Source organism: Dermochelys coriacea, chromosome 19 (genome assembly GCF_009764565.3).
Source record: "Dermochelys coriacea isolate rDerCor1 chromosome 19, rDerCor1.pri.v4, whole genome shotgun sequence".
NCBI classification, from domain to species: Eukaryota; Metazoa; Chordata; order Testudines; family Dermochelyidae; genus Dermochelys; species Dermochelys coriacea.
Window position 1 is genome coordinate 2,879,661 of NC_050086.2, and position 12,898 is coordinate 2,892,558.

A 12,898-nucleotide genomic window follows, 5' to 3' on the forward strand; every position below is an offset into this window, starting at 1 on the left:
CTGATAAGAAGGAAAGATTGGCTGTTTGATGCAAGTGTCTCTCCTGAAGCAAAAGGCTTGATTGTCACTTCATACTGTGGAGAGGTTATACTTAAACCCTACTTTTCCATGGTTGCACTGCTGAATATCCATGCCAGGAGACTAAAATTCAGAATGCAACTTGAAACCAGGTTTCCAAGAAAATGAAAGATGGATCAAGGAGTACAATCTGCAAGACATTTTACTTTCTGGAGGGAAAAAAACCCGCAGAACACTTTCTTGGGTGATATTTATCTGATGACAGTGTTTGCTTTTCTAGTATTCCCGGATATACTTTTCTATAATCTGGATTGCTGAAATTCTCCAATACTATTGGCATAAATCAAGCTATTCATGTGACTGACCAATGACTAAAGTACTCTATAACAAGACATTATGGCTCCAGATCAAAGCACTTTTCCAAACAGAACAAATGAACTAATCAGGAATATTAGATTTCCAAATAATTCCACTAGCTATAAATTAATCAATGCCTCCAACTCTGGTGCTAGTTACTTCACCACTAAACTGAATTTATAAATCAGACAGAGTAAGAAGCCTAGACTTTCATTAAAGTCATTAAATAATCTGGATCCCAAACATACGAATACATCCAACAGAAAACCTTGACCAGGTGTCCAGAACTTTTGGATATTTATAATGGAAAGCTGGAGACCTGGGTTTTCTGTTACAACAGTAAAAATGAACAAAGGAAAAGTTTCCACGATACAGAGAAAAAACTGATTTTGCAGACGACTTTTTTCCCCCCCAAATGCTCGCAAAGGAACAGAAGTAAATGAGCAATAAGAACATCCACCAAAATTTCTCATTTCAAAACTAATAATAATTTCCTCATAGTGATGTCCTGCTAATGCTGAGGGCACGGCTTCACTTACAGATGTAGAGTGCTTTGAGTTAAACCAGACTTCGTAGAGCGCAGTAGAGAAAGCGCTGCAGTCTGTCCACGCTGACAGCTTCAAGCGTGCTGGCGTGGCCACATTTGCAGCACTTGCAGTGGCATTGGGCACAGTGCATTATGGGTAGCTATCCCAGCATGCAAGTGACTGCAACATGCTTTTCAAAAGCGGGGGGGAGGTGGAATGTGACAGGGAGTATGTTGTGTGTATGTGTGTGGGGGGGAGAGAGTAGGTTTTTGGGGGGCTGAGAGCATGTCAGCATGCTGTCTTGTAAGTTCAGACAACGGAAGACCCCCCCCCACAGCATTCCACATTAATGGTTGCTTTGTCTTGGAGCAGATAAGCATGCCAGCTCTCAGAAACAGAGCTTTCAAAGGGCATATCCACATTCCTACAGCGATTCAAAAACAATAATAAGAGTGGCCACTTGACTTAAGGGGATTATGGGACGGTTCCGGAGGCCGATCAGAGCGCAGTAATGCAACACCTTGTCTACGCTGGTGCCGCGGTGCTCCAGTGGGGGCGCAGCAAATGTTCTTCCACTAGCCGAGGTGGAGTACCAACAGCGCTGTAGCCACAGAGTCAGAGCGCTCTACGTGCCTTGCCAGTGAGCTAGTGTGCCCGGGGCTCCTTTATTGTGCTGTAACTCGCAAGTATAGCCAACTCTTGAGTAGCTGTTACAGTGATTTGCACCCTTGTGGAAGCAGTTGGAGATACATTACTGTTTAGATTTTCACACCCCACAAGAGCAGGAAATGCTCAAAAAAGATGCCCTTTGTTTTGCATAACAAAACTATTCACCAATCAGTTCAAAGAAAGGAAGACTAGACTCTCATGCATAATTCAAGTTATTGTGCTACTTTCTATGCAGCCAAAGGAAAATAAATTGCGTGCCTGCCAATGAAGTTCCAACCCCCACAGGTCATTAATTTCAGTGTAGTCTGGAAACCAGCAGACTCCACATACTACTCTCAGTTACCTCATTAAAACTGCACAACTTTACATGCAAAACTCTGGAAGTCATGTTTCCAAAGAAATAGTGAGTAATGCTAAAAACAATTGAATCCCAGTCCCTTTGGGGTCTTTTCTGATGCATAACATGAAAAATTACAGCCAATATTGAAGAATTAAGATCCTTTAGAAATTTAGCCTACTAAAAGATTAACCTGAACAGCTTTTATTTATTTGAGCATAAGCTTTCGTGAGCTACAGCTCACTTCATCGGATACCCATGTATCCGATGAAGTGAGATGTAGCTCACGAAAGCTTATGCTCAAATAAATATGTTAGTCTCTAAGGTGCCACAAGTTCTCCTTTTCTTTTTGTGGATACAGACTAACAAGACTGCTACTCTGAAACCAGCTTTTATTTACAAGCTGCAAAACTAAATCCGATGTTTATTCCCAAAACAAATGGTTTGATTGCTTATTTGAACCTTGACTAACTCCCATCCTCCCCAGCAGAAAAAGTGGAAAGACAAAATGGTTTCAGATTGTGACAGATATGGCAATTCCCTGTGATATCCTTGGGAGACCTTTCTGAAATAAATTTAAAGTATCTTTGGGGTCACTTGTATTAAATGAATGATTTATTATTGTGGTCTGGAATTGTATATAACCTCTCAAGATGGGGACATGTGACAGAAGAGAGACCTGGGGGTTCAAAGGAATATGTACCAAACAAGGAAAATCTGACTTTTGGGACAATGTGTGAATTGGATTTCCTTGGGAACGCCTGGGGAGATGTTAATGCAAATTGCCCGTCTTCGGTTATGCAAAAAGCAAGCCATCTGAAGCTATGCCCTGAGGGGTTATTGTTTGCTGATCACATGAGGCCAAGGTCCAAGATGTATAAAGGAAAGACTGAAGTATTCATAATTGTTCTGGTTCTGAATCAGACGGTTATGAATTTGTAGGGAAAATCCAGTTACAGGTTTTGAAGGACTGACACCTACCAGAGCCCAAGGTTGGATCTGGGGTGACCTCTGGTAAGCTTTTTAGCACGTGCGTAGGTTCTTTTATTGGTTTTAATATGTTTTCTCTGAAATGTTGCCACCTTAAAAATAAACATGCTTCCTTAAAGGGCTGTGTGGTAACTTGTAACTGCTAGCAATTGTGTTGTTTAGAGCCTTTGGAAAGAAAGCAAAGGACAGAAGTTGGTCAATTTAGGCAGTCTGGCTAGATGGGGATCTCATAGCACATAGGCTGGGAACTGTGCAGCTTGGAAAAACCCTGGTCAGGAGGGAGAGTCACGCAGGTCTCCACTCAAAAGAGGTGATGTCTGAGGAGCCAGGAGGCTAAAGTGGGTGCCCTTGATGAACCACAGAGGGAAAAAAACAGAGGTGCAGTTGCCCCGAACCGTGTATTGATTAACTCTTAAATATGTACCATAGGACTACATCATGAAAAGATAATGACAGGTTTCAGAGTAGCAGCCATGTTAGTCTGTATTTGCAAAAAAAAAAAAAAAAAAAAAGGAGTACTTGTGGCACCTTAGAGACTAACCAATTTATTTGAGCATAAGCTTTCGTGAGCTACAGCTCACTTCATCGGATGCAAATGCATCCGATGAAGTGAGCTGTAGCTCACGAAAGCTTATGCTCAAATAAATTGGTTAGTCTCTAAGGTGCCACAAGTACTCCTTTTCTTTTTATATTTAAGAGTATGGCCCATCACCACAGAATATACCATACTCATATTTTGTTAGATTGCAGCAGTGCTGTTCTAGAAGTTATAGGTCATTTATCACATTTTTAAGCTCCTCATTTCCCACCCCCCCTTAGCTAGAGGAAAACTGACCCCACTCCAGACACTGTCCCGGGGCTATTTTACAGCACTCTTTATAAAACCTACTCTAAGGGAAAGAAGGGACACATTTGCTGATAACTTTATTGCTGCAACTCTTTCAACCCACTGCTTCAATCCATCAAAGTGCTCTTATATTCTCAAAAGTGACTGCTTAAAAATGAGATTGTGTAGTTCCATGTGCTGTTCCAGGGTTATAGTGTTTCAGAGTCAAGATGAGTTCTTTCTGGCTCATGCACAGACACCAGTGATAAAAATTATCTGCAACTGGAACTTAGTATAATTCAATGGATGATGCATAAGCCAAGATAGACTCCAGATCACTCCCCAAAAAGTGTACTAGCTCTGTAGGACTAGCAGAAGGAGGAAAACAAATCAGATATGTTTTTTTACAAGAAATGTGCACATATCTCTCCCTCTCTCATTTTAGATATTTACAGGACACCTATCACTTTGACTCAGAAAACAACTCTTAATTAAGATGTCAATTTTTGAGAGTTTTGTTTGTTAGTTTGCTTACTTAGTTCAGAATCAATAAGGCAAGAGGGATAGGAGGCTCATTGAATAGCAATGCAGCAGAGGCTGTCAAGCAAGGATGGCATGGTATTTACCAGAAGTGGTTTTTAATCAAGAAAAACATGGTTTCTTCCACCCCAGGAAAATCTAGTTAGCACCAGTTTAAGGCATTTTCTATTTAAAAAACTGTTTCATTACATTACACATCACATTACGCTTAGCTTTAGTTATATATTCAAATTGTGATTACATAAAGGCAGTAGATACATAGATTAATTTAGGGTTGTACAAATAAAAAGTAAAACTGCAGGGAGTGTAATACTAAATATTACGTAATATATGCAAGTATAATACTGAACCTTGGAATGTCTGCACATATTTTGGTTTGGTATTTTCTCAAAGAAATTATATGTTATGATTCATTTTTCAGTATTATATAAACAAAAGACAAAAACCACAATTATATGAAATTATATGAAATTTCAATTATATGAAAACAACAATAATTCAGAGTTGTAGGCTTGAAGCATTAAGCAATCAGAAGCACGCAGAGTTGCAGATACCAGTCCAGATCCATTTGGCCATGCAGCATTCTGTAGCAGACGACCAACTATGATGCAGTGGATAGGCCAAGCCTATTCCTCAGTTCTGAATGAATATAACCATAGTTTGAAAAGATTTGCCTTCTGCCTGCTGAACTTGCTGGACTGACGCAATTATTTTTCCCAGTTTAAAGCAGGTTTAATCTGGTATTTACCAGTGTCTTGTCCTAAACTAGCTTTTCCTTGGAAATTGCCAACCCAGCTGTCGAGAGATTATTTCCTTATGGGTGTGATAGCCTCAACGAGTAGAGAAGATAGGAATAGCGTTTGTAGTTAATTTTTATTCCCTCTAACAGAAGAACAATTGTAACTTCCATGTAGTGATGATTTAAAATACCCAAGTTGTCCCATTTCAGGCAGTGAGATATTCACACCATCTAAATTGGCCATGCAGGACTCTCCAAAGTTCTACCTCTTCAAAATGATTATTTACATTAATGGCTTGCTTGGTTTTGCCTTGAGTGAGGTTCTGGTATCAGTTCCACACCCCTTACTCACACCTTTTAAGAGCACATATTCTTTGCAAACAAGTTACATTTGAAAATTGACCAGACAAGAATGTATTTACATACCTTGTGTAAATCTCCTATTAACTCTGGTTCTTAGCTCTTAAACACCTGGTCTTTGTCGCAAATGGTTAAACTCTCCCCCAATTTCTAAAAAAAGAAATCATGTATCAGCAAGCATGTAGGTTTACTGGGATAAGAAAGGTAGACCATTGAGTTTAGTTATTCTCCCCTGCACTCCTCCCCACAAAGTACCAAAAAGTTTCAAATATTCAATTGCATCAGCAAAGTAGTTTAGTTATAAAGCCCTAAGTCAGCAAGTGATCACAAAATATGACACCATACAAACAATAAATAATAAATTAAGTTAGCTGCCGATGTATTTTATATTTGTTGCCTACACATCGAAATTGGTCCTCTTAGTAAAAGATCTAGCACTCCTGGGGACAGAATTTAGGCATCAGAAGCAAGGAGCAAAAAGCAATGCTTCCATGTTTACAGTATGAAACCCAGGGGACCTATTCACTAAGCTTAGTAGTTTGTTGCCATTCTCACAGCAGAAACTGAAGTGAAATACAAATAAGAACAAGCTTGACACACACGCTGGCTGTCTCTGGACACTACAGCTCCCCTCTCCTTACAGCTAGTATCTTCTTACAGCCACATTACCACCATAAATCACAAATGAATGATCAACGTGGCTGGGAGCCAGAGCTGCCAGCTGACATGTGGGGGAAGGGAGAGACCAGGTGGGTCCCCTGTACATCCCCCCTCCCCAGAAGTAGTGAGGCTCCTTTGATGGTCAGGAGAAATTTTTGCTTTTTTTAATTTTATTTTATTAGTTACAACCAGAGAAAGGCCAAGTACCATATATGGAGTGGGCAGGGATGAAGGAGGTTGAATAAGTGCTGAGAAGGAGATTGATTAGTAGCTGAACTGAGGGAGGATGGGTGAAAAAGGCTTTTATGGAGTGACAAGTGGAGAGAAACTGCACTGTAACTCCTGACAAGTTGTTTGTTGTCTGTTTCTGTTTGTTTGTCTTATCGTTTAGGCCTTATCTTCATGGCTCTGTTTTCTCTGTTTGTACAGCCTTGCACAAGGGGGCCCCCCCAACCTTGGTCGGGGCCTTCAGGGACTGCAAGAACACAAATATTTCCCTCTTTCTTGTACAGAAATACTGCACTGTGTATGGAGGGATGTGCTGTGAGTGTACATTAGGGCTGTTGTAATGAAAACTGCAGGGTGATTATTATAGTGAAAATAATCTACAAATTTCCTACAGACCAGGTACCAGTTAATATCACTTTATACTGCCATGAGACTATACAACATTGAAACTTTATAATGGAATGTGCAAATTATCCACACTGGATAACTGAAAATAAGATCCTAGCATACGTGCAGACAGCTATAAAAGAGCTGAAATCAAAATGTATGCTACTAGCTGACATGCAAAACTAAGGGGAAAAACCACACACACACTTGACTCATTACACTGGGAAAAAGACAGAAGGGAACTTCGTTATCAGAGGAAGGTATTCCTGAGAACAATCCCAGCAACTGCCAGTCATCCCTTCACAATGCTGCATCATTCTAGGATAAAGCTACATGGCTTTACTGACACTGCTCAGAATGGTCAGTGCACCATAAATTATTTGCTACACAGCCTGCATATTCTCCTATTTGAAGAAGCTTGAATTTTTCTGACCCTGTGCCTCTTTACGGAAAAGAAAAGGTCAGTGAAAGACTACTGAATAAAAATCCAATGCTGCCTCACAGATTAACATACTCTGCCCATCACTACCCACTACTTCAGTGTTCTCTGAATTGCCACTGTGTTCTATAAAACAGCAGCTTCCAGTTACCATGGAGTGAAACCATGCAAACATGCGTCTCATGCCAGTGAAAAAGTAATGCCATGTTATCATCACTGTTCACAGCTCCAATATTACAAAGTGGAGAAGCAGAAATTCAAAGCTTTCTCCCGGCTAATAGCAGTCATCACTTTCATTATCCTGCCCCTCTTTTTCAGATGCAATAATGCACTTCACCAAGAGACAGAATGCAGAAAGACATTTCCCAGCATAAGAGACCCAGGGAGTTAGACTGAAGTAGTCACCCAGGGAACCTTCAAAATGGCAGATATTTCTCTCCAGACACCACTTCAGGGCACTAAGAGAACAGAGTAGGCCAAGATGAGCTCCTGTAGGCACTTAAATGTGCTTTCATCCCCATTCAGGGATCTGCCACCGAAACATACAGACCAGCTTCTAAACCACCCCACACATGGCTGTTGAGTGGTGAAACCAGTCAGTCTATCTTTGCTGAAGGAAGGACTCTAGCAATATATGTCTCTAAGTGTGCAGTATGTTCGAAGGACACACACATACTGACTGCAAGGAGAGCCACCATGGCTGTAATAGCTACAATTAACTCATGAGACACTGTAAACAGTTATCTTCCAAATATTTTCCAGAGAGTCACAGTACCTTTTGAAACCTAATGCTATTAAATCTATTTCAGATAGATTTGTCAATGCCAGCAGACCTACACTAGTCTATATAAATGAAAAGCAAAAATATTGTCTCGCACACAAACAACCCTCCCTGTCACCATCATAACTAATGTTGAAACAAAAGAGTCAGATGACCTCACACATTCTCTGTGCCAGGCAACTACTATCTGAACACACCCAGGTATTAAATACAGCTCAAAGTAACCTAGCTTTTCCAGCTATGGAAAATCGTTAAGGATATGCGGCTGCTTAAATAATTATCAAGTTCTGACAAGCCAAACCGTCATTCTGTAAAGACAAAACCAAAGAGCTGAAAATAGAGCAACTGGCCACTATTATTTTACACAGCTGGTGGTGTGAGTGGACAAGGAATGCCCACATGGCCAAAAACACCCTCAGTCTTCATCTGTCCACCTAGATGCTTACATGGTCTCCAACAGCATACTTTTTTTTTTTTTTTTAAACGCTACATAAAATGAAATCTCTTGATGTGAACGGGTGCATCTCCATTGACTTTAGTGGAGTTGCACCTGCTTTATGACAGTGGCAAATTTCACTCAATACATTTTGTTTTCGACAAACACCCTTGATAGTCTGACCACATAAAAGGACATCTACTTCTTTATCTGGCTACCAAATTTCAAAACGCCTAACTGGTAATAAACATTCGGAACACAGTTCTAATTTAACCTGAAAGGCTGATTGCTTGATTTTAAAATGGAATTTGCAAAACTATTTGAATTAACCAAGCTGGATTATGCTGATAACCCTCAATGGCCTTGGCGCCAAACTGAGTGGTACTAAAGCACTATAATACAAGCCATGCATATTTCATTTAGAAACACCCATATCACAGAACAGCTCCACTAAAGCAATTCAAATTAAAAAAATTATCAAGGGGCCTGCTTCACCATATAGGCAAGGCTGCCATCTGGCATGTTTAAATTTGAGTCTTAAGCTCCCAAAACTGACAGTGCATACAGCTCAAGCAGGGATAGCTCAGTGGTTTGAGCATTGGCTTGCTAAACCCAGGGTTGTGAGTTCAATTCTTGAGGGGGCCATTTAGGGGTCTGGGGCAAAAATTGGGGATTGGCCCTGCTTTGAGCAGAGGGTTGGACTAGATGACCTCCTGAGGTCCCTTCCAACCCTGATCTCCTATTTAAAAAAAAAAAAAAAAAAAAAAAAAAAAGGGATGACAGCGCCTCACACACTACTCAACCAATCCCCCTTCTACACAATGCTTGTTATCCGAGAAGGTTGCCACAATGTGAGGCTAGTCAAGGACAGGGCAGAGATGCAGGGCAGGTAAAGTAATTTAGAGATGAGGGTGATTTCAAAAGGTAAAATGATCAGAAATTGCAAAGCATATCTCAGCATGATCACAGAAGGACTTCTACAAGCAGATAACCACTTGAGTAAAGTACAGAGCACCACGTTTGGCCACACAAGCACACAATTTGATTTAAATCATGATTTAAATCACTAGTCAGGAAGACTCCATTTAATCATGGATTTCTACATAAAACTGCATTCTTGTTGGTTGTTATAATCTTAATACATATTCTTCACAATTCAGAGATAGATGAAGATTTCATTTTTAGCAGGTACACACTATACATTTTTAAAGTGATTTATTTTGAAAACTTTTCAGATTAGTTTTACAGCTATATCAGAAAATGAATGATTGTTTGGTTATTTCATTTACCAAAGGTAATTGAAGCAGATATTTATGAAGTCATGGGAGGTGAACTATCTGCAATTCAACAGGTTAATCATTAATATTTGTAGGATTTACTTGCCATACTGTATTAGGAGGAGATCACCACCACACGGACATTTAAATGGTTTTATTTAACTAAAACAACGTTATGTATTCTGGATTTTTTTCTTCAACAGCAAACATTATTTTAACAAAACAAGCATATGAATTTTTGAATTTAGTTAAACATTCAAGTTTTTTAAAATCAGGTTTGTTTTTGTTTAAATTGTTTTTAACTAAAATAGTTAAATTAAATATTTAAAAAGAAGACCACAAACATTAAATCGACTGTGTCAGCCAGATCAAAGTGAGAAACTTAAATATTGGCTTCTGCAGCTAACTCAGTCCTCTTCACCTTCATTTTCCTGTTTGTTCATAATCTGGAAAAGAAAAACAAGCTTTCCTGCTTTTTCAGGTCCCAAACGATTTCTCAATTTGGAATGAATTAGTCCAAAGGAAGAAAATATTCTTTCTACACCAGCAGAAGAACCTACTGCTGTTAAAAGTGAGATTATCACTTCAACAGTCGCTGAATCCAAGTGCTTACGTGACTTCCATCAGTTCACTGGTGTGACTTTCTTTAAAAAAATCATCAGCAAACATGTATTTCTTGAATGGCTCTTATTCCCTAACTTGGTCTCTTTTATGACCTGCTGCCATTATAGATTTTCCCTTCTAGTGAGAGAATGGAATGGTAGATCTCAAATCAATGAAGGTTAGTTACACTCAGAAAGACCTTAAGACTTCTGGAATATGCTGCTCAAACTGTTTCACTTTTGCTTCTACTGCCTGTCCCTGCCTTTTCTCACATTTATCTCCAGACTTCTTCTCCTTGCCCAGACCTATTCCACCTCCAACAATCTTCTATTCACTGAAGTTTTTGAAACTTTGTACTTTTAGAGAGAGGTAAGGGATGGACATTGTGTACACAAATTTGCAGAGGGACAATAGGGTTGAGGTGTGTTATTTTATTTATTTATTTATTTATTTATTTAAAAACATTTTTGCTGTTAACAAGCATGTTATCTCCAGAGAAACAAATCCACAGTTTGAGAACTTCAAAACTAAGCATCTCTGATGGCATCTTCTAGACTGAGCACTGAGTCCCATTGGGTAGATAGAAAGATTAACCTAAATAATCTATACAGAAGCCCCTGGAATCCCATAAAATTGGGACCCTAATCCATGAAGTATTGGAATTCATTTACAAACCTTTTCTTAAGCATTACATGAATATATTGTCTCATTCTATACAATTACAATTTATAATCCCTATTCCATGATGAGATATCTTTGAGGTATAATGTATCTTAATTAAAACCATCTTTAGATAGGGTTTTTTTCCCCTCAAAAAGCATTTTATCAAAAAAACCCGACTTAAATAAAACATCAAATTTAAAAAAAAAAAATCATTGATTTTTATCCACCCCACACATAAATTAGAACTTGTACCTGACGGTTGCCAATGCACAGCCAGCCACTGATTACCAGATAGCTCAGGAGCACATTAGACATCCAATATTTTAAAAAGGCACTAGACGGGGAGTGATATGGGCTCATATTTACAAGATCAGATTTGGTCTCCTTACAGAGAGTTGGACGGGGAATAAGAACACAGGGCTATGAAGAGGAGGAGAGAGAGCTTGGCAAAATGTTTCTGTGCTGTCATTCTGCCTTCAGAACAGCAATTACCCATTCCTCAAGCCTGCTATTCCTTCCCAGAAGGAAGGTGCACACCCAAGGCTACTGGGAAATCACTTTGGCTGCCCAGGCACGCCAGTTTGGGTTTTTCCATTAGCATATGATACGACCTTCTGCATCTTCACTGTTTATTACAGGCTGTACAGCACTGCAGTGGAACAATCACTTTGCCTTCTCTGCAGAGAGAAACCCAGGATGAAGACAGAGCTCTATAAAACCACAACTATTAGTCCAGAACTGTCAAACAGTCTCCCTTCAGTGCCGGAAGAATTACTCCTCATAAGTTAATGACACATTCTTAATCTTAAAGGATCGGAAAAGATTTGTTAAGGGATAACTAAATACAGTGATTCAAGATGTTAAAACTATCAATATATTTCAAAAACTGACCAAGGTCACTGGTCCCTCTGCTTTGAGATAAGTCTCATAACCAGCAGTGTCTATAATGGCACTCTCCAAAACTTTATGAGACAGCTCTTTTCCCTTGGCTCTCAGCATAGTGTCTTCTGTAGCTGGCAAAAGAGAGACCAGTACTACTTTTTGTACTACTGTAGATATGCTGCTGGAACAGGAGGAAAAACAGATTCCAAGAAAAGCTGAACTATGGCAAGGTATCAGAACTCCTTGAAGTATTCTGTACTTTGTATTTTGCATGACTCTCCAGAATAACTACCTTGCTTCACATGCCTTTCCAACTGACCTTTTATCAGAGCAGGTGACAATGCCACTCATTACTCAGCCCTTTCCTCACACTGCTTTGCTTTCTCCCAGTGGATTAGTTCTTGCCTGTTCTATCTCAGGTATCGCTAAGGTGCCTTTCATTGTGATATCTAAGCACTTCGATAGTCATAAAAAAGAGGAATCAGATTCCTTCAGCAAATTCTGAAGGCCTAAGATTTACAAGCCAACTGTTGAGAAATACTGTACATCCTTTTCCTGGACTGCAAAGAGGGTCAGAAATCATAGCGACAGGACAAACAGAAGCAGCTCTCTCCTGATACCAGCATCGGACAACGAGATGGCTATACACATACACAGCATGCCTTAAGACTATAATGTACCTACTATCTTACTAGATACATACATTATGCTTATTACCATAAGGATGCACATTAGCTTCCTGATTTTGGTGCCAGAGGGAAGAGGGAAAAAAAGTAACTGCCTTTGCCAAACAATAACGTGAGGAAAAGCACACAAGAAGAACATAGGCATTGCATCTGCCGTTGTGACTCTATATTCACACCAACAAGCACTCTGTTTTGGCACTTCCACGAAGACTGAAGCAGCTGCAAAGCCAGGCAGAGGACTCTTTCCCTGCTTTTAATTATCTAAGTTAGCATACAGCACCCATCACTGTCATGTCTTAGCACTGGCACAAGTTGGTCAGTTTTATGAAGCGGGCAAACTGTTGTAGTCTCAATCTATTATGTCGCAAAGTACTTTGCTCCTTGTTCTATTCAGTGAGTTTGCCCATAATGTTTCTCTCCGAGTAGAAACACAGTTTTCCTGGAGGTTATCAGAAGATTCATGTTGGAATATCTGTCTCCTCTTCCAGCAGAA

General features: G+C 39.6%; 1 protein-coding gene across 9 annotated transcripts in view; it reads right to left on the reverse strand.

The window, feature by feature from the left end:
- Positions 1 to 12,898, reverse strand: part of THRAP3 (thyroid hormone receptor associated protein 3) — an 81,438-nt gene that overhangs the window by 61,398 nt on the left and 7,142 nt on the right. For 8 of the 9 annotated variants that reach the window (XM_043505886.1, XM_038377316.2, XM_038377329.1 and 5 more), the window contains exon 2: positions 5,430 to 5,513. The exons of the other annotated variant lie outside the window; for it this stretch is intronic. The gene's annotated coding sequence lies outside the window, so the exon portion shown is untranslated. The remainder of the gene's footprint in view (positions 1 to 5,429; positions 5,514 to 12,898) is intronic. 9 annotated transcript variants of the gene reach the window in all.